The sequence below is a fragment of the Urocitellus parryii genome, chromosome 11, assembly GCF_045843805.1.
Source record: "Urocitellus parryii isolate mUroPar1 chromosome 11, mUroPar1.hap1, whole genome shotgun sequence".
In the NCBI taxonomy this organism is placed as follows: domain Eukaryota; kingdom Metazoa; phylum Chordata; class Mammalia; order Rodentia; family Sciuridae; genus Urocitellus; species Urocitellus parryii.
This window is the reverse complement of record NC_135541.1, coordinates 109,480,428-109,502,800: the sequence shown is the minus strand read 5'-3', so window position 1 is coordinate 109,502,800 and position 22,373 is coordinate 109,480,428. Positions and strand designations below refer to the sequence as shown.

The 22,373-nt window shown below is 38.4% G+C and overlaps 1 long non-coding RNA gene across 1 annotated transcript in view; it reads left to right on the top strand.

The window, feature by feature from the left end:
* The first annotated feature begins 2,563 nt into the window (after positions 1-2,563).
* The window catches only part of LOC113195666 (uncharacterized), a 33,036-nt gene continuing 13,226 nt past the window's right edge, over positions 2,564-22,373 (top strand). The window contains exons 1-2 of the long non-coding RNA XR_003302434.2: positions 2,564-2,625; positions 16,660-16,769. This is a non-coding gene — a long non-coding RNA (uncharacterized LOC113195666). The remainder of the gene's footprint in view (positions 2,626-16,659; positions 16,770-22,373) is intronic.

Genomic DNA, 22,373 nt, shown 5'->3' with positions numbered 1-22,373 from the left:
ATAATTTTACTTGGGCTTGTTTGGAATTTACTTGTATGTACTCTATGAAGAGAACATTTGTTAAAAGCCATCCTAAATGGGTTAGCCTACTTAAGAACGTAAATTGCTTTCAAATACTTAAGCAGAGTGATAGGTAAATTTTTATTGAGCACTTGCTATGTGCTGAGCACTGTACTAAAACCTCTACGTATGTTATTATCCATAACTCACTTAGACACCTTGTTAGATAGGCACTTGTATGATTCCTAATTTATAGGTAAGGAAATGGGCCTCTTGTCCAAGGTCACATAGCTGGGGAAGTGGCAGATCCCATTTCTAGCCAAACCTGACTCAGCCACTCCTGCTCACAAGCATGAAGCAATCAGCTAGTTACAAACCAGCCTCCTCTGAGCACAGAACAGCACTGAAGGGCTCTGCATGGCATCACTGTTAGCAATTGGAGTCATCAACATGGCTGTTTGAAAATCTTTGCAGTAAAGGATGGGGAAGCAGCAGTTTCGCATTCCTTGCTTGTTTATGTACCTCATGGTTCCTTCTCTATTGAACTTAAAAGTCTCACTAGAACTCCTACACTCTGACAATCAAAATTTTATTATAAAAATGGAAAACACATCTGCTCAAATTGACACGTCCATCTGATGAGCCTCAAGCTGCTGTCAGAGTCTTGCACTGGGTTATGGGCTGGGCCGATGCCTCCTAACCCTTCTTCAGGTGAAAACTCTGGGATCAGATATACCATGATCAGGCTGCCAGGTTTGGGGCGGTAGAGGGTCATATGGAAAAAAAGAAATAGAGGAAGAAAGAAAATGCACTGCTTTTCAGGGCTTCCATAGTTATAGAATGCTATAATCTATTTAATGCTTTTTAGAGGAGGGGACATCTGGAGGGGCCCACTCACAAATGTGCAAACTAAATTCTGTCACATGAGAAGCAGCAATGCTCTGCGGGTACAGATGACTCTGATCAAATGTGCTAGTATCCTAGATCATGTGGGACCATCACAAAAGATTACTACACACACACACACACACACACACACACACACACACCTTCTGAACAGAATGTACCGGAAAATCACATTCTCCTGGTACTCTAAGCCTACAAATCAACCATCAAAATGTGAAGTCCTATTTTACACTCGTAGTTGTAGCAATGCAACAAGATTTAATAAATGATATTTAGTGCCAACATGCTAAAAATTGATAAGCTGGTAATGTTTCCTTCTGAAGACTGAACCAGAGAAAATGAATTGAAGCTTAAGAGAGTCAAGTAGCTACTCCTAAAACAAGAGATTTTGGATGCTTTGCAAAATCAATTTCACTAATATCTCTCTCTCTCTCTCTCTCTCTCTCTCTCTCTCTCTCTCTCTCACACACACACACACACACACACACACACACACACACTCACACAAGAATTTTATTCAAGGTAGGAAAGCAGTTTAAAGCAAGTCTGCTTTGGCCTTAGGTTGGATTTTTAGTTTTGCAGAAATGTGGCTATGTTAAAATAGAAAGAGAAACCTAAGTATGGCTTTAAATGTAATGAACTTGGCATTCCCCCCTGCCACACAGATTATCCTGAACAAACCTTCAACATCTGGTTGACTTAATCTCTGGTAGATTGTCCCCACCTTCCTCAGTTCTACTGCATTCAGTAGACAGGAAACAAAATATAAATTCATTTTCATTTAAGTAAATCTATGCTTGGAAAAAAAAACTACATTAAAAGGAATCACCAATTATCCTCCAAGGACAACTATCCAAAGCCCTATTTTTGTGATCATCTTTGTGCCAATGCTCACTTCCATTTATGTGGGTAAATAAGAACCCACAGATCGTAAACAGTGCACTATAGATATTGCTATGCACATAGGCAGAAGTTGGGGCAATGCGAATATATTCTCCTGAATTTATGTTAGGTAAACCGTGAGGGTGGGCTGCACATGGCCGTGGATGGGCCAGGATGAGAGAGGTGAACTGAAGAGATGGAAGGAGGTAGGTGAGGAACAAGAATCAAACCGTCGTGGAAATAGAGGGTGCCCAGTAATGGAGGAAAGAAACCAGGGGTTGTGCAGAGCTGCCCCCAGCCCACATGATGGCATTTTGGAAATTAGAGAAGGATGTGGCTCTGGGTAAATGCAGCCCAGTGGAGGAGTTCACAGCTGGGCGAGCACTACTCAGAATGGGTTTCAGTCCCCTCTGTATCCTGGGCTGGGTCTTGTGCTCAGGATGCAGACTGTTGTCGGGAGTCGCTCTGGACAGGACCTATGTACGTGGTGAGTCTGCCCCGGGCTGTGTGTGTGTGAACTATGAACACTGAGCACGCAAAGTGCACTGGACTGACGATGCCTCTGTTTGGCTGGAGACATGTGTCCTTTTTGCTCGCTGTGCTCTGACCCCCACACAGCACATGAGATAGGCCTGGCCTTCCAAGATGTCAGTGAATCTGCTGACAGCAGACATCACCAAGCTAGACTCAACCCTCTGAAACCTGACCCCTTGCCTCATGTGCATGGCTTCTCCCCAATAAAAGGGCTCAGCACATGCTCCTTGCCCTCTTTCTTGCCCACTGTGCCCCGCTGGTGGGAGTTACGGCTGAGGAGCAGTCACTGGACCCAAAGAAAAGGTACTTTCTATGTCTGTGTCTTTATTTAGTCCCCAAATTCACTTGGGGTGACCCTGACCCGTTGAGTCATGTGGTCACAATAGACTACAAATATAGAAGGTTGCCCTGAGGTCAAGGCGAAGAGCCTGGAAAGATCCTCTGAGGGATGTCAGGGAGACTTTGGGAAAATGTCATAAAAATAAAATTAAAAAAAAAAATATACACACCTAGCTTTGAAAATGTCTATAGGAAGAAATAAAAACAAAAATCCTTCTTGCTCACAAACCAATCAAGGAAGTTGATACTTTCTTGAATATTCTAGGGGAAAAAAAATGTATGTCTAACATGAAAGTATTTATATGATATCAAATATATGTGCGTGTGCGTGTGTGTGTGTGTGTATATATATATATATATATATATATATATATATATATATATATATATATATATATATATATATACACAGGTCATTTTATATTTACCTAAAGCATTCCTATTTTACATACCTTCTGCCCCTTGCTTTCCCACCTATTTTGACGTCGTTTCATATCTGTGTATATTAACCTGCCTTTTTCCTCTTTGTTGGATACCTGGAATCCCATGATATAGACATAGTATTGTTATTTGATATTTGATATATAGCCATCTGTTGTTATTTGCTGTTTAATTTCTCTCTTGTCTCTCACTGTTCTGGTTCTGCACTAATGTCCCTTCCGATCTTTCTCGGTACATTGGTTGAGTAGGGAAAATGAAATGGAACCACAGAGTTTCTGTGTTCTATTTATACTTCCTGTGGAGAGTGGCTCAGTGGACTGAGTTACATTGAATTATATGTGGCTCTGCTTCCAGATTTCCTAAAATGAGAAATTGAGGAAGAAGTTACATTAATGACCTTCCTTCTTGAAGTTTCAATCAAGTGATAGGAAAGCAATCTGCATAGTAATTACAACACCCTTCCAATTGAATCCTTGTGCCCCAGTGGAGGAGAGCGTGGAAGTCATATCTATAATGAAATTCAGACCCATCCGCTTCTAAACTGCAGGAAGGTTAATCAGGCTGTGCAGTCACACTCAGAAGAGGCATAATATATAAAATACTGGTCACTGGGACAGCTCACATTGTTCTTCTCAATGGTGGAGGGCAACAGGAAATAAGCTGTCACCTGGACAAGGTTTGTACTAACAGGGACCTTAATCTGGGACTTCTTAGTACATTATAAAGGTACTCCTGACCGTTCTGAATTATGAATGGAAGACACGCCTTTCCCAGCATCTGAGCAGAAAATATAATGTCCAGAGTCCTTGCCCTAAATCCTCAAATCAAAGAATTATGAGACTAATGGATGGTACTGTGCTTATGGGTCGTATTTGGGGAGAGTTAGAGATATTTAGTAGGAGGAGAACAGAACCCCACTGGTACTTCAGTTACTGAGAATGTGAGGCTGGGTGGATTTATTCTCATGGCATTCCTCACATTCTTACAGAGTGCCCTGATGAAATTTCACAAAGTCTTTCTGAGATTACATAATATTGCCTTCTAAAGAAGAAATAAATCTTTCGATTCTCAGGGCTTTGGTGGTAACTAGAGAACCACCACCTGGAGTTTAAAACCTGCTGACTGACATTCAGGAGAATTCCGTGGTCTCCAGGTTGCTCCCAGGGAGCCCTCTTTGCTTTTCCATTGCCAAGTTACCTCCAGTTCTGCTGAAGGCTAGCAAATAGATGAGACCTGGGCCACTGGATGTGTGCATCGTCCAGTTGGGCTCTTCAAAACAGAAGCGAGGCCTGGCAGGGTAGCTCTGTGATGGAGCACTTGTCTAGCAAGTGGTAGACCCTGAGTTCTATCCTCAGAACTGCCTAAAAGCAAAAAATAAGACAATAACAACCAAAATCAAGGTAAGTTTTATTCCTTTTTTGTTTATTTTTTTGTTTATTCCCAACAACTGCTCTAACCCCAACAAGATGTCAGAGAATGGTATTTTTCCCAGAACCCCAAAGCAACCCTTATCTTTGTTGAACTAGAGGTTCTGCTTGGTCCTCTGCAAGGCCTGGTGATCGGTGGTGTCACATATGAGGTGGGCCTGTATGGAAGTGCCAAGTGAGAGGCATTAGAGAGCCACCAGTTATTTTACATAAAATGGGACATCTATAGCATAAGATGCTATAGCTGGATAGTGTTGCTAGATTGTATTGCTTTTTAAAAAAAAATCACTGAGTGTGTGTGTGTGTGTGTGTGTGTGTGTGTGTCTAATCACCCTCTGACTCAACATCACAAGGATTGTATTTTGGGCCTACCCAGATAATCTGGGATAATCTCCTCATCTTGAAATCTTTAATCACATCTGCAAAGACCTTTTCCAAATAAGGTAACACTACAGGTTTCTTGGAATTAGGACCTCATATCTGTGGGAACTATTTTTCAGCCTATTAAAAAATGCTTCTTCTATATATTTCCTATATTGCGATGCCCGCCCATTAGCATTTTATAAATGCTTCCTTAATGGAATCGAACTTTATTGGAATGAACCCCATCTGTCCAAAAGATGAGCCTGAATGAATGACCTGGACAGGCGCCTCACACCAGATTTCTCACTTCAGGAGGAAGAAAACCTCTCTGCACTGCGTGTTAGACCCTGAACCGGGCTTTTCCCATACTTTGCCTCACTGAATTCTCTAGCTTTTGCCATCTACTGGAGCAAACCCAAAAACAAGAGATAAAAAGAGAATGAGGTAACCGAGTGAAAAAAAAGGAAGTGGGAAAGCAGTTTGGGGTTGTTTTTCTCTTGCACAAAAGGTGGAGGATGAAATTGAAGCCTCAGGGAAATGAACTAGAACATTGATTCACATTCTCTCTGCTCATTCACCCGTCTAATTCTGTTTACATGAACTAGTCCCATGGCCGCAGGAACCTCTGAGCATGACTGTCATGGAATACAGTGGCACACTTGGAAACAACTGCTGGCCACTCAAATTTCTTCTCTTTGATCAATCATAAATTCCAATTTTTTTCCTGATTCCCAGACCACTTCTGTTATCTACAGGGTTTTGCTGTGTAAGCCCATATATTCATGAGTCAACAGAACGTAACTTAGTTTCACCCAGGAGAGATGAAATGGCTTTGACTTTAGTAGATAACAACAACAACAATAACAAAAATCCAAAAGGAATCTAAAGTTTGGAGCTGGAGGAAGAAAATGCTTAGGTTCAGAATAAACTTTCAAGAATGTAGAGGTATAGGATGATTAGAGACAGAGAGAGATAGCTCACATAGGGATGCAGGACAGCAAAATGTTAGTTGAGGAGAACCGATTATTGGTTACATGGAGAAAACCATTTAGACTGCAGAAGGTAAAATATAGGCAGCCAAGCAAGGAGGAATGGTGTCTGTTCTCTAGTTTCATGCATATTTACCTTCTATGATGAAAAGTCTCCTCAGCCACTTCATAGAATGTTTTCTTCTTCTCCTTATCTGGCGTGAAGCCCATCTCTCCTTTGACATACGTGAAATAGGAGCTGAGGATTTTTAAGTCCCTTTTACCAAAGAGCTGGAAGATGGGTAGTCAGTGCCCATGCTGCTGTCAAACCAACACTCTTCTCCTTCCTGCCATCTGGTATTTTGTTCTCTGCACATTCTCATCACCAACCTTGCCAAAATCTTAAGTTCTTCCCAAACCGCCACCTTCCTAGATGATACCCATATGGACAGCCTATGTTGGACCCCATCACGCCACTGATCCTCTTCTCACCCAAGTCACTTGTGATCTGGTTACTAAACCCAGTGGAAATTTCCCCATCCTTAGCTTTTCTGCTGCATCTCTGGAATTTTGGCCATTCACCCCTCTGAAAGTGTCCTTACCTGGTTTCCACCACTCTCCACCTAATCTTCTCTCTGGATGTTTCTTTTTGTAAGTCTTGGTAATCCTTCAATGCTTTTTCTTCTATTTGATTTTTTTTTCATGGTTTTGACTACCATCAATGAACTAATGATTTCCAAATATTTCTTTCCAGCCCAGTTCTCTCCCTGTGGAGCTCCTGACCCACACAGAGAACATTTTCTTCCACTTGCAAATTCTTCCAACACTTCAATTTCAACCTATTCAAACTGAACTCACTGTCTATCACTCCAAACTAGCTACAATTCTGTATATTATTAGTTTGATTTTTATTGATTTATGTTTAATTGTACCATATGAAACATGGATGTTATTAGTCTTGTTATTTTTTTAGAGTATATTTTTTAGTTATAGGTGGACACAATATATTTTATTTTTATGTGGTGCTGAGGATTGAACCCAGATCCTTATGCATGCTAGGTGAGCGCTCTACCTCTGAGCCCCAGCCCCAGCCCCAGCCCCTCTTATTATTTTTTAAAGTAATTTGATTGGAGCACAAAATACAGAAAAATTGATGAAGTATATATAGATTGATGAATTATTAGTAAATGAGCATTAATCTAGTCATCATCCAGGTATAGAAGTAGAACATTCATCAGCTTCTCAAATGTCTATCTATATGCTTTCCCAATCACTTAACTTCCCTCTCCTCTTAAAGTTAACCTTATATCACAAATTAGTTTTATCTGTTTTCCAATTTCAAAAAAAATGGCATCATAGAGTATGCATTCTTTTGTGTCTGGCTTCTTTTGCTTAACATCATGTTAGTGAGATTTGCCCAAGTAATCTCTCTAGGTGTGGGTTCATTTATTTTCATTCCTGCATAGTGTCCATCCTGCAAATATATCATCATTTATTTACCCATTTTATCATTGATGGCATTTGGACTATTACAAGTTTGGAGATATTATAGATGCTATTTGAACATTCTGGTATGTACCTTTTGGCACATATACCTCTGAAAGCTTCTGTCCTTTGGTCCGTCACTTTTAATGCTTTAATTAATGACTCATTAGATCCATGAGTCACTCAAGTACATTAGGCAGTAAAGTAAAAAATTCAAAAAGCTCTCGCTATGTTGTAATAATTGGCCCAAAGTAATGAAGTTAAATTTAACAGAGATAAATGTAAAAATTTCCACTTTACTTCAACAACTGAATTATATAGCATACAATATTATACAATATTGTCAGTTTAAACTGAAAAGGCCTACATTATCCAATATTATGGGAATAGTTAAGTAAATAATTATCTTCTAAGTGAAATACTAGATGATATAACTAATTGAGAATTTTAGTTGTTCAAGCATAAGAAAAATTTATGATTAATTGCATAAAACAGATGTATATATAGGTTATAATTATAACTTAATCAAACATATATGTGGAAAAATTTTCATAAAATGAAAAAAAGTAGTAGGATGGTGAGACTGGAAATTAAATTGTCTTTTAATATCACCTTTAATATTTTTAGGGTGCTATTTCAATGAAAACAGAATTACTTAAAAGTTGTTGCACATGGATGGGACATGTCTGGGGAGGGGCAGGGAAACAGAAAATTTGAACCCTCTTGAGAAGAACAATGCACTAATCTCATAGACCATGACATTGGTAAATCCCTGCCTGCTGGCACTGGGGAGGATGTAAAGGGAAGTGTGGGTATGTATGATACAGGAAGGTCCATGAACTAACCATCATGGAAAAAATGTGGGCAGTATGTCTGTGATAGGATTTTTTTCTCATCTTAACCAAACCAACCAATCAACCAACCAACCAACCAACCAACCAAACATCTCCTCCATAGCATGAACATTGTAGGGCAGTAGGGAGGATGCAGAAGGGCAGCTTCATAAGGGATGGAGGTAATGGGGCAGGGCAGCAGTGACCGTGTCTCCTGCTGGAGCAGTATTGCACCTGAGGAGAGTCTGTTGCCCAGGAGCAGTAAAGAAGGGCAGTCTGGACAGAGGGTATCCTCCTAACAGTGACTTCGTGGCTGACATTCTCCATCCATCACTTGGGTAATCCCTCCAGGGATGCACCCCGAGATTGGGGTCCTGGGAGACATTTAGCCTTGCTGACTTGTAACCTGTAGATTGAATCTTTGCTATATATTTTCTTTATAACTTGATTCTTTTCTTCAAGTGACATCAATCAATGGAATGTGTAATATGGTTAGACAAGACACCAGTTGCCCCATTCAGCAAAAAGTCACTTCAGCACTTGCTCTGGGATGGTGATCACCCTTAAAATGGTGACCTTCAGCCCTCTCTTAGAGGGCTCTGGGACTTTAAACAAGCCTCCTCTTTATCTGACTGAAATAATTTCTGTCTCTGTCCACTGTGTCTATATTATAATGACTTCTGTGTGTGTGCACGTGAAATGTAACAATCCTACAGAAAGCTTCTTTAAATAAGTGTATGATCTTAACAATTCATAAAAACAAACCCCTGTGTAACCTATCTGTGTCAGGACAGAACATGATTAACACTTCAGAAACCCCTCCTGGTTGTAACCCCACCTTTCCCTTTTCCCCTAAAGAAAAATATTCTCTTGATTTATATACTATTATTTCCTTAAGCTTCTTTATAGTTTTAGTTCAAAAATATTTTTCCCTTTGAAAAAAAATTTATATCAATTCCAGCATATAGTATTTTTTTTTTTTTTTTTTTACTGTTCGGTTCTTTTAACTCTGTATTACATCTTCAAGATCCATTTTCTAAGGGTCATGTAGCTATACTCACCCTCCATTTCTCATGGAATAATATTTCATATTATGGATATACCACAAACTTTTGTTACTTATTCTGTTCTTGGTAGACATTTAGGTTATTTCTAGTTTGAAGCTCTTACTCAGTACCGTTATGAGCATTCTTAAACATGTACACAAAAGCATGGGTTTTATAGGGTATATGACCTGGAGGAAAATTGTTTGGTCCTAAATTATGCATCTCATATTTTACCAGATGATGTCGATCTGATTTCCTTGGTAATTGTGCCAGTTTATATTTCCATAGGCAGTGAATCAGCATTCTTGTGTCCTTAGTTTGATATCTAGTGAGTGAATAGTGGATACCTGTGCAGTGTTAGTGTTCATTCCCTACTAACTACTGCAGCTACAGGAGGTTAAGCACCTATCTGTGCTTATTGTTTAAATGAATTTCTTTTGTGGGGTGACTGTTCAAATTTTCTCCCCATTTATAAATTATCGCCCATTTTTGTTTTCTTTTTGATTTGCAGGTTTGTAGGAATTCTTTCTATCTTCTGAATATGAGCCTCTTGTCCGTTTTTAGATGTTTCACTTTGCGGCTTGACTTTTCTTTTTCTTCAGGGTACGTTTCAGTGAACAGGAGTTCTTAATTTTAATTTGTCAACTTTTTCAAACTTTCTTTTATGACAAAGGGCTTTGGATATCTTGTGAAATCTTTCCTGGCCCAGAATTCATAAATCTATTCCACTAGAAGTTTCTTTAATGTGTTTTTCCAATTTAACCTCTGATCTACCTGGAAGTAATTTTTAAACTTTATGTTTTTTTTTTTTTAATTTTTAATTGACACATAATAATTTCATACTTACAAGAGATACAGTGTGATATTTCAATACATGTATACAACATACAAGGATCACATCAAAGTAATTAGCATATCAATCACCTCAAACATTTATCTTTTGTTGTTGTTGTTGTTGTTATTTTGGAAAGATTCAAAATTCTATTTTAAAATATACAATGGTTGTCAACCATAGTTGTCTATTGGACTATAGAACATTGGAAGTTATTCCTCCTATCCAACTATACCCCTGTGCCTATTAACTATCTCTGTACCTCACCCAGCCTTCCCAGAGTCTGGTAACCACTTTCCTTTTCTTCCACTTCACTTCTCCCTTACGTCTATGAGGTCAACTTTTTTAGCTTCCATGCATAAGTGAGAACCTGTGGTAATTGGCTCTCTGTGCCTGACTTAGTTCTCTTAAACTAATGTCCCCCAGGATCATACATGCTGCCTCAAATATCAGAATTTCATTCTTTATTTTATGACCAAATCAGATTCCATTGTGTATAGATACCACATTTTCTTGATCCATTCTTCTGTTGATGGAAATGACCTCAATTTCATCAGCCTTATCCAGATGGCAAGTCTCTGAAATCCCTGAACAGAGAAGTGATCTACCAGATCTTTAAAATATTAAAAAGAATATATATATATATATATATATATATATATGTGTGTGTGTGTGTGTGTGTGTGTGTGTGTGTGTGTGTGTATATGTTCATAATATATATTACAAGGTATACATACAGTACTTGTATACATACATACAAATAGCCATAGTTATTTATCGAGAGCAGAAAAATAGATATAATCATCAAGGTGGCTATGTTTTTGAGAGAGGCAGAAAACAAGAAATCTGATGGAATTGCGGTAATAGAGAAGTCAGGGGTCTACTAATTGGTAGGTGAAGCTGACAGCTATTATTTTTTCCTGTCTTGAACAAGATGCTTCTAGAAGCCTTTCAAGGAAGTGTGCTTCTTGAGCTCCAGGCCTTGTCTATCTTGTTCATTATTCTCTATTCTCCAAATGGAACACTGTGCCTAGCACAGCAGAAACATCCCATAAATATCAGTTGAATGAATGAATAAATGAATGAAGTACTCCTAAGATCATGATTCAAATGGGAGCTATCATCTTTTCATAGACCATCTGCACAGTCTTAATGATAATAATGATAACTTTTGCTACTCGCTCCCAATGTGCTAGCCAAGATGCTAAATGATTTACATTTATCATCTCATTTATTCCTTGCAACCATTTTGCAAGGTAGCAATCATTCTTACCCACATTTTGTAGATGAAGAAAACAAAGGTGCCGAAGAGTTAAGCAACACCACAAGCTAGTCAGTGTTGGGGTCGATGCCGTAGTGGTCGATCTAATCCAGGTTTCCTAACCCTTGAAGCTGAAGCAGTAATGATAGTAGCTAATGATGACTGATTGCTTGCATTGTAGCAGGTACGATGTAAAATTCTTTTCATGTTTTATCTTATTTAACCATGACATAAACTGTATCCGTTGATACAATTTTTATCCCCATTCTACAGATAAGGAAATTGAGACAAGCACTTCAGCAACTTGTCCCAGATCATCCCACTTGTAGGCAGAGTATTCAGTATTTGAACTTCAGTGATTTGACTTTGCAATCCATTCTTTCACCTACATCCTATCAACCTTCCCTGAGGCCCAATGTGGCTTGTTTCAGAAAGGAATGTCTCAAACAAGCAAGACCAATCAGAGCCCTTCTCTGGGACTCTGAACTTGAGACTGTTTCTTTCTGGTGGGGAGGATGTGAGGCAATGACCCTCCACACATACACAGGCCAGCAGGTACCATCTCTAGTAGAAAGCCAGGCTGTTTGACACAGAGAAACCAAGAGATAAGGTAAGAAGTTTGGGGCTCCTTCACTTAACCCCTTGCTCTTCTTTTTGTTAGATAAGCTTTCCAACAGTGACGCCCCTTTTATTCTGCCTCAGTCAGTTCAACAGTGTTCTTGTCGCTATCAACCCGAGTAGTCCTAGCTGATACAGAAGACTGTGGCGCTCTCCCAAATGGGCCAACATTTATGAAAAAGCATCAAAGCACGTTGGAGTTTAACACAAACTGTATTTCCTGACTTTCTATTTGATGTATGAATGAGGATGATGACTTTGATAAAAGTGCCTTCCGTGGGTTTATAAATGAGTAATAAGTCGGATTTTGTTTTGTCAAATGCGGTAACATCTTGCGTACATCTTTCCAGTGAAGCAGATGGCCTGATACATACTTTCTTAAACTAAGATTTTTTTTTTTTCCAACCTGCTCATCTAATATGTCAAAATGCAGATCCTTTGCAATTGATAGCTTTTCTGGGAAAAATGGTCATGAGTCCTAGACTCCCACAAATAGATTTAAAGTGGCATTTCTTTGCTGGGTTTTGAGACTTTTTTTTTTAAATAGCTCTCTGAGTCTCACGTGCCTTATCTACAAAATGGTGGGACTGAACTTCAAGGAACGTTTATAGCTTCCAGGGTCCTTTTGAATTCTAAAATTCATAATTAAAATTAAGTTAAATATCAGCTCAAAAGGAATTTGAGGCCATTTGCTTTCTTGGGGCCTAATGTTGACATTTCTCATTTCAAATGTGATCTTTTGTTGTTGTTGTTGTTCAACTCTTCAATGTCTAGTGTCACATTTCTCCCAGAGTCTTCTGCAAGATGGCTAGACCTTAGGATGCTTCTCAGGAAACACTTTGTTCATTGATCAAAAATTATAGGCTCTCTCTTCTTAGGGGGATTCATGGGGCACACACACAAGCAATTTCAATGCCCTGAGCAATTTTTTCAGTTAAAAAAAAAAAACCCGATATAACTTACATTACCCTAAAATTTTCCAAACTTATTCGGTCACAACCCAATCTGCAAAAACATTGATAACACGATTGGGAACTGCCAGTTTAACACATTCTCTTTAGTTTTATATAGTAGAATAGTTGTCATGATTGCCTTCAGTGTGAGAATGTTTAAAATGTCATGATGCTATTTTTACCTCACTTCCTGGGTATAACTTTTTAAAAAAATTGTCTTGAAAAGTGACTGTTAGGTGATGATGATTTGATTCTATGACGAGGTACCATCATACTAATCCTTTCCCTGAACTCGAAACAGCTATAAAGATTCCTTTTGGTTGGCCAGAAGAGGGAAGCAGAGGACCTGAGATGGCATTGGAAACCCCTACAAGTGACTTGGGAACAATCTTGAGATAAGGCAGGAAGTCTAAACGCTTGCCTTGGAGAGACCATCTTTCAAGTACAGTGATCCATTTGCACTTCAACTGTGTCATCTTTGGAACTCAAGGTTCCATGGTTGGAAGCCATCACTTCCACCATTAAGTATTTCCTAGAATTTCCACAGGAAACAGGTTTCCTTAAAGTTGGGGAGCACCAGGAAGGGGTTGATGGCGGCATCAGTAATCAGAGAGACAAGACCAGGGCAGGAACAGATCTGGAGTGCACAGCAACAATTTCCAAGAGCTGGGGTCTTCTTGCTGCACCTATTGATATCTATGAGCCACCATTGCTTAGGTGGGCTCAGAGCAGAGTAACCATTTGCCAAGGCATTAACTCAAGTGGCCTTAAGAATGACAGCTCTGTTTTCATTCACGTGGCTTGTTTTGAGGGACATGATGTTTGGGGAGATAATAATGGGTTTGGATTCATGGTTCTGAACGCTGAATCCTGTCTTGCCAGAGTTATGCCCTTGCCCATGGGGTCTGCCAGGGTGACATCAAGTTCAGAGGACAGGGTCAGGAAAATGCAAGATGTTTTGGCTCCAAATACTACTCCAAACCATTGAGAAGCTGGGATAACCACAGAAGGATTCTCCATGTCTTGACTAAAGGCAAAATTAAACATCAAGCCTAAGTGGGTCCTTCTTAGCACCTTTCCCCCCTAAGTTTATAACTTTCTCAGGTTTCTGTGTTTTAACTTTTTGTTAGGGGAGGGGGAAAGGACGAATCCTAGGATTCCAGTGGAAGCACAGGGAAATGTGCTTTAAAATTTTGAGCAAAACAACTTCTTAGCACCTCAGAGGTACAAAAGAAAAATGCCCAAGACATGAACTCCCAAGAAGATGATGTGGCCCATAAAATGCCCATGAACTTACCTCATCCTCATTACCCTTTTACCACTTTACCTTGGACGTGTGGGTGGGAATTAATGAGAGAGAGGATGAGGCCAAGAAAACGGGGTGAGGAACGTGGGAGAGGTCATCCTCTAACTCCCCTTTCTTTCTCCCTCCACTGGCTTCCTCCTTTCCCTTTTTTTACCCTAATACCACCTGTCAAAAGCCCCTTCACGTAGACTTCAGGGGCACGGCACCCATGCTTTGTTCTGCTATATTTTCAGCTTCCCATCTTGCCGTAGTCTGGCTGGGCACAATTCAGGAGCCACTTGTCAAAAGACACGAACTTTATTTTTAGAACCACACACTCCAAACAGAACAGCTCCTCAGGGAAAACCCTTAGAGCCCAAATGCCACCACCGGCTTCCCCCAAGCCTCTCTCACAAAACAAGCCTCACCACCTCCCACAATCCTCCTGCTCTTGCAGCCGATTGGCTGGGTCCCATGGGAGGAGCCAAAGAAGTCCCCCAATGAGCATCACCGCAGAGGAGCCAATCAGCTAGATGTTGCTGGGGCAGCTGTGGGCCAATCATCAGCTGGCAGTCTGAAAGTTTGCTGGGGCCTCTTGGGCTGTGGCTCTCAACACCATCTCTTGTGGTTCTGTACGGAGGAGAGAAGGGTTTTACCGATTCTTAATGGTATTGCCCTCTCTTCCTGGCAGCTCTCTCATTTCAAGTGTCCTGTTATATGCCACTGGATTTCCAGGGGAGTTCTGTGCAAGGCAAGGAGCAGCAGCAAATGAGAATCAATGTAGGACACTGTTCACAGCTGAGCTAAGATCCTGATACTAGGGTCTCTGCTCAAGGATGCACTTGAGCACCCGGCTTGAGCCTCAGTGTCTCCCTGGATCTTTTTATTTCTCTTCAAATTGAAATGCTACGCATATTAGTTGATAGAAAAATCCCTGCCCTATGAGGTCATTTACCCTCTGGCACCATGCAGAGGAAGAGAGAAGAAATCTTACATCCCTTCTTATCTCCCGGTGGCAAGAAGCAGAAAGTACAGGAGAGCAGGGCTCATCTGCTGCCATTTCTACACAGAACCCACACCCACTAAAAATAGAAGCCAACTCAAAACCTTGGGCTGAGACCAAACTGTTTACCGACTTTCTTCCCTTGAGTTGGGGGCGGGCCAGTAGGGAGAGCTGTGGGGGATATGAACAAAGACAGGATCTCCATTGTGTATAGAGAAAACATTTCCCATACGGTTCTTAACATCTGAAAATAAGTCATTACTAATTTTCGACTCCTAGGAAGGAAATCAACATTTTCTGAATGTCTATTATGACTTAGACTGTATGAGGCAAGCTTCCTCACAGTGTCTGTCAGGTTTCTTGGTTGTAAGTAACAAAAGTAGTACTGACCTACTTAAAGTGGAATAGAATTTAGCAAAAGGATATCAGACAATTCAGAGAATTGGCCAGGCAAAGCAGGTAATCGAGTTTATATATTCTGTAGCCAAAATCAATTCCAGAAATCAAAGGATCTCATCTTTGACTAGGGGACAACTGTTCAAGTTGGTTCATGGGGACACTGAAATGTAAACTTTGGGAAACTTCTTTTTACCTGGGACAAGATATCCTCTGCTCTGCTTGTACTTTTCCCTTTTCAGGCTTAGAATCAGACACTTTTTTCAAAGGCGTTCCCATTCATTTGAAAAGGAAATGATGTTTAGAGGCTATAATCTGGCCACCAGTGGTCTCATTCCAACTGGGTTGGTCTTTTTTTTTTTTCCTCCATAGGCCTCTTTAATGGACAAATGCAGCATATATTATTTTATACATATCATATCATACATAATACATCATGAACTTGTATTGACTGAGGCTATAGTTTGAATATCCCTCAAAGCCATGTTTTAAAGACTTGACCCATAGCGTAGCACAATTGGGAAGTGGTAAAACCTTCAGGACAGGAGCCTAACCAGAAGTACGAAGGTCATGGGGGCTGTGCCCTGGATCCCATGCATTTTGTCTTCCTCTTTGCTCCCCAGCTTGGGATGTAAGCAGTTTTGTTCTGCCATGTGATCCCCACTGTCTAACCCCATTGTCAGCCTAGCAGGCCTATCAGAGGTCCAAAGCCACGAGTCTGCCTGATCATAGACAAGAACCTCCAGTACTGTGAGCCCAAATAAGCCTTTTCTCTTTCTAATTAATTATCTCACAGGTATTAAGTTTTAGTGATGGAAAGTTGACTCACATAATAGTTTCTATACAGACTCAGGAGTGTATGGTTTTTACCCAGCCTTATTGATCTTTCATCTATATTTTCTTTCTCCCATATCAAAATTCTCAATTTTCAATGGGACTGATATAGACTGAAATGTGTTTCCTCAGAATTCCTGTGTTGATGTTCCAACTCCTATAGGGCTATATTTGAAGATAGGGCCTTTGGGGAGGTAATTAAGTTTATATAAGGGTCATAAGAAGATAGACAGTTTTTTTTCCTCTTTTGCAGTCTACATAGAGGAAAGGCCGTGTGAGAACACATGTACAATCCAAGAAGATTGAGCTCACCAGAAACCAACTGTGCTGACACCTTTATCGTGGACTTCTAGCCTCAGAAATGTGAGAAAATAAATTTCTGTCGTTTATGCCACACAGTTGATGGTATTCTGTTATGGCAGTTGTAACAGACTAATATATTACCCTAATTATTTATATACTTTAGCCTTTAACACACACACACACACACACACACACACACACACCATTGCCACCATTCACAATATGACTCCTATATGACTCCATTTAATTTTTTAAAAATAAATAGTAAATAGTTTAAAATTATTTATTTTTGCAAATTTTTTATTTGTCTTTAGCATATATACCACCAGAGATACACAGTCATTACCTTGTTGGAAAGTCACTTTTACTAGTCTCTTTCCATGTAGTTAAGCTATCATTTAGATACAAATTAGGATTATTTCCTTTTAGCTTCTACTCTTAGGGATTGCTTTTTAAAATTTTAAATTGGTTTCATAATTATGTAAAATATTACATGATTCTAAAGTCAAGTCTACAAGACATGCTTTACTCATCAAATGCTGAATTAGCATCTCTATGTCCAACTACAACTCTGTTTTCCCAGAAGGCTAAGAATATATTTAGGTGGCTTTATAACAACCTCTGTCACAGTGATCATTTGTGTTCTCTCTCTGCTTAGTTTTAATTTTTCTTTTGGGTTTAATAATTTATCATAATTTGTCCAATTTTAGATTTCTTTATTTTTTATCTTGCGGAAGACTTAGTGTACTTATCACATACAAGGATTTACATTTTTATCATATCTGAATAACTCTCAATAACTTTCTCTTCAAATATTTTTGGTTCCTTTTAGTCATACATAACAATAGAATTTGACATAATTATAAAAACATGGAGTATACTTTTTGTAATTAAGTCCCCAGTACTTCCTCTTCCCCTCCTTTCCTCCCATCCCGGTTCTCTTCCCTCTATTTTTTTTGCTATTTACTTATAGTTATTTTTTTTAAATTAGTGTCTTGTGGTTGTATGTGATAGTGACACACTGTGGTATATTCATATATGTACACAGGAAAGTTTGGTCAAATTCATTCCACTGTCTCTCCCTGTCCCATTCCTCCTCCCTTCCCTTTATTCCCCGTTGTCTACTCCACTGATCTTTCTTCTATTTTTTTTTTTTTTTATCACCCACACCTATTTTGAACTAGCTTCCTCATATCAGAGATAACATTTGACCTTTGACTTGGGGACTGGCTTATTTCACTTAGTATGGTAGTCTCCAGCTTAATCCATTTACCAGCAAATGCCATAAAGTCATTCTTCTTTATTGTGTATGAATACTCCATTGTGTATATATATGCCATATTTTCTTTTTTTTAGAGCTGAGAATCAAATCTATATTTATTTAATTCTTTTTTATTGACTTTTTAAAAAAACTAAATGACAGTGGAATTCTTATTACACATATACAGCACAATTTTTCATATCTCTGGTTGTATATAAAGTATGTTGACACCAATTCGTGTCTTCATACATGTACTTTGGATAATGATATTCATCACATTCCACCATCCTTGCTAATCCCTTGCCCCCTCCCTTCCCCTCCCACCCCTCTGCCCTATCTGGAATTCATCTATTTCTCCCATGCTCCCCCTCCCTACCCCACTATGAGTCACCCTCCTTATATCAGAGAAAACATTTGGTATTTGTTTTTTTGGGATTGGCTCACTTCACTTAGCATTATCTTCTCCAACGCCATCCACTTACCTGCAAATGCCTTGATTTTATTCTCTTTTAATGCTGAGTAAAATTCCATTGTGTATATATGCTACATATTTTTTTTATCCATTCATCCATTGAAGGACATCTAGGTTGGCTCCACAGTCTAGCTATTGTGAATTGTGCTGCTATAAACATTGATGTGGCTGTGTCCCTGTAGTATGCTGTTTTTAGGTATAAACCAAGGGGAGGGATAGCTGAGCCATTCATCTGTTGAAGGGGCCTAGGTTGGCTCCATAGCTTGGCAATTGTGAATTATGATGCTATAAACATTGATGTGACTGCCTCACTGTAGTATACTAATTTTAAGTCTTTTGGATATGTACTGAGGAGTGGGATAATTGGGTCAAATGGTGGTTCCATTCCTAGTTTTTGGTCTCTTCAAATATTTCTTCTCTCTCATTTCCTTTAATCTTTCCTTTTGGAACTACAACTAATTGCTCCTCCTTAGTCTCTTTCCTGACTCTTAACTTGGTTTTTTATATTTACAATCCCTTTATCACTTGGTGTTACACTCTGATTAATTTCCTTAGATTAACCTTCTGGTAAAATAATTAGTTCTTCAATTGTGTTTATATCTGATACTTAATTTTTCCTTTGAATTTTTAATTCAAATTGCTAGATTTTTCTTTTAGGAAAGATTTTTCTAAAAGTCTATCTCCTCTTTTCACTTTGTTTTAAAAATACATATGTTATAGTCTCTTCAGATTATTGTTGAAAAGTTAACGTATTCTTCCAAGCTTCCAGAGTAACTCTTAATCAGAAAACATGTTGATTATGATTATTATGATGATTTGCAATTTTGTGTAATGAACCTGGATCTTTGTGTATGTTAGGCAAACACACTGAGGGAAATATAGTGAGTAGCACCTCCAGTCCAAAGGTGTGGAATCATTTTGGTTTTTGTTTGGGGGTACTGGGGATTTAACCCAGGAGTTTGTTCATGCTAGGTAAGTGCTCAACCCCTGAGCCATTATTCCCAGCCTTTTTTTTTTTTTTTTTTTGAGAAAGAGAGAGAGAGAGAGAGAATTTTTTTTAATATTTATTTTTTAGTTTTCGGCGGACACAACATCTTTGCTGAGGATTGAACCCGGGCCGCACGCATGCCATGCGAGAGCGCTACTGCTTGAGCCACATCCCCAGCCCTGTTGCTAGTATTTTTGGTAATTGCCATTCTGACTGGAGTGAGATGAAATCTTAGAGTAGTTTTGATTTCCATTTCTCTAATTTCTAGAGTTGTTGGACATCTTTTTTCATGCATTTGTTGATCAATTGTATATCTTCTTCTGTGGAGTGTCTGTTCAGCCCCTTAGACCATTTATTGATTTGGTTATTCATTTCTTCCTTTCTTTCTTTTTTTTTTTTTTTTCGGTGTTAAGTTTTTTTGAGTTCTTTATACATCCTGGAGATCAGTGCTCTATCTGATGTGCATGTGGTAAAGATTTTCTCCCACTCTGTAGGCTCTTTCTTCATGTTATTGATTGTTTCTTTTGCTGAAAAGAAGCTTTTTAGTTTGATATAATCCTATTTATTGATCCTTGATATTACTTCTTGTGCTTTTAAGAGTCTTGTTAAAGAAGTCAGGTTCTAAGCCTACATGATTAAGAGTTGGGCCTACTTTTTCTTATATTAGGTGCAGGGTCTCTTTCTAATTCCTAGGTCATCAATCCACGTAGAGCTGAGTTGTGTGCAGGGTGAGAGATAGGGGTTTAATTTCATTTTGCTGCATAGTGATTTCAAGTTTTCCCAGCACCATTTCTCTAATGTATGCTTTTGGTACATACATTGTCTAGTATGAGATAACTATATTTATGTGGGTTTTGTCTTTCTGTCCTCTATTCTGTACCACTGGTCTTTATGTCTGTTTTGGTGCTGATACCATGCCATTTTTGCTACTATAGCTCTGTAGTATAATTTAAGGTCTGGTATTGGGATGTTTCCTGCTTTACTTTTCTCACTGAGGATTACTTTGGTTCATTCTGAGCCTCTTATTATTCTAAAGTAATTTCATTTAGATTAGATTGCTTTTTCTATTTCTGTGAAGAACATCATTGGAACCTTAATAGGAATTGCATTAAATCTGTATAGCACTTTGGTAGTATGGCCCTTTTGATAATATTATTCTGCCTCTCCAAGAACATGGGAGATCTTTGCATTGTCTAAGGTTGTCTTCAATTTCTTTCTTTAGTGTTCTGTAGTTTTTATTGGAAAGGTCTTTCACCACTTTTGTTAAGTTGATTCCCAAGTATTCTATTTTCTTTGAGGCTATTATGAGTGGGATAGTTTTTCCTAAATTTTCTCTTAGCTGATTCATCACTGATATATAGGAATGTGGTTAATTTTATAGCCTACCACTTTGTTGAGTTCATTTATGAGTTCTAGAAGTTTTCTGGTGGAGTTTTTTGAGCCTTCTAAAAACAGAATCATGTCATCAGCAAATAGGGATACTTTGAGTTCTTTTTTTCCTATTTGTATTTCTTCAATTTCTTTCTTCTGTCTAATTGCTATGGCTAGAGTTTCCATAAGTACATTGAATAGAAGTGGTGAAAGAGGGCATCCCTGTCTTTTTCCGGTTTTTAGAGGGAATGCTTCCAATTTTTATCCATTTAGAATGATGTTGGCCTTGGGTTTAGCATAGGTAGCTTTTACAATGTTGAGGTATGTTCCTACTATCCCTAGTTTTTCTAGTGTTTTGAACATGAATTGATGCTGTATTTTGTCAAATGCTTTTTCTGCATCTATTGAGATAACCTTGGAATTCTTGTCTTTAAGTCTATTGATGTGATGAATTATGTTTATTGATTTCAATATGTTGAACCAACGTTGCATCTTTGGGATGAACCCCACTTGATTGTGGTACACTATCTTTTTAATATGTTCTTGTATGCAATTTGCTAGTATTTTCTTAAGAACTTTGCATCTATATTCATCAGTGCTATTGGTCTGAAATTTTCTTTCTTTGATGTGTTTTTGTCTGGTTTTGGTATCAGAGTGATACTAGTTCCATAGAATGAGTTTGGAAGGGGTCCCTCCTTTTTTATTTCATGGAATAACTTGAGGAGGATTGGTGTGAGTTTGGAAGGGGTCCCTCCTTTTTTATTTCATGGAATAACTTGAGGAGGATTGGTGTAACTTCTTCTTTGAAGAAGAACTCAGCTGAGAAGCCATCTGGTCCTGGACTTTTCTTTCTTAGTAGCCTTTTGATGGCATCTTCAATTTTATTGCTTGAAATTTATCTGTTTAATTTTTCTATATCCTCCTGATTCAATTTGGGTAGGCCATATGTCTCTAGAAATTTGTTGATGTCTTTAAGATTTTCTATATTATTCAAGATTTTTTTTACTTTATTAAGAGTATAAAATTTCAAAATAAATTCTGATTATCTGTATTTCAGTAGCATTTGTTATGATATTTTATTTTTCTCAAATTTTAATAATTTAGGTTCTCTCTCCCTCTCTCTCTCTTTATTAGCTTGGCTAGGGTTTATCAGTTTTATTGATTTTTTTTTCAAAGAACCAACTTTTTGTTTTGATGATTTTTTGGATTGTTTCTTTTGTTTTAATTTCATTGATTTCAGCTCTGATTTTAATTTTTTCCTGCCTTCTACTGCTTTTGATGATGATTTGTTCTTTTTGTAGGGCTTTGAGATGCAATATTAGGTTGTTTATTTGTCAACTTTCTAATTTTTTAATGAATGTGCTCAGTGCAATGAACGTTCCTCTTAGCATTGCCTTCATAGTATCCCAGAGATTTTGATATGTTGTATAGCTATACTCATTTACCTCTAAGTATTTTTTTTTTATTTCATCCTTGATTTCTTCTGCTATCCATTAGTCATTCAATAGCATATTATTTAGTTTCCAGGTTTTAGAGAATCTTCTATTTTTCATTTTATTTTTGAATTCTAAT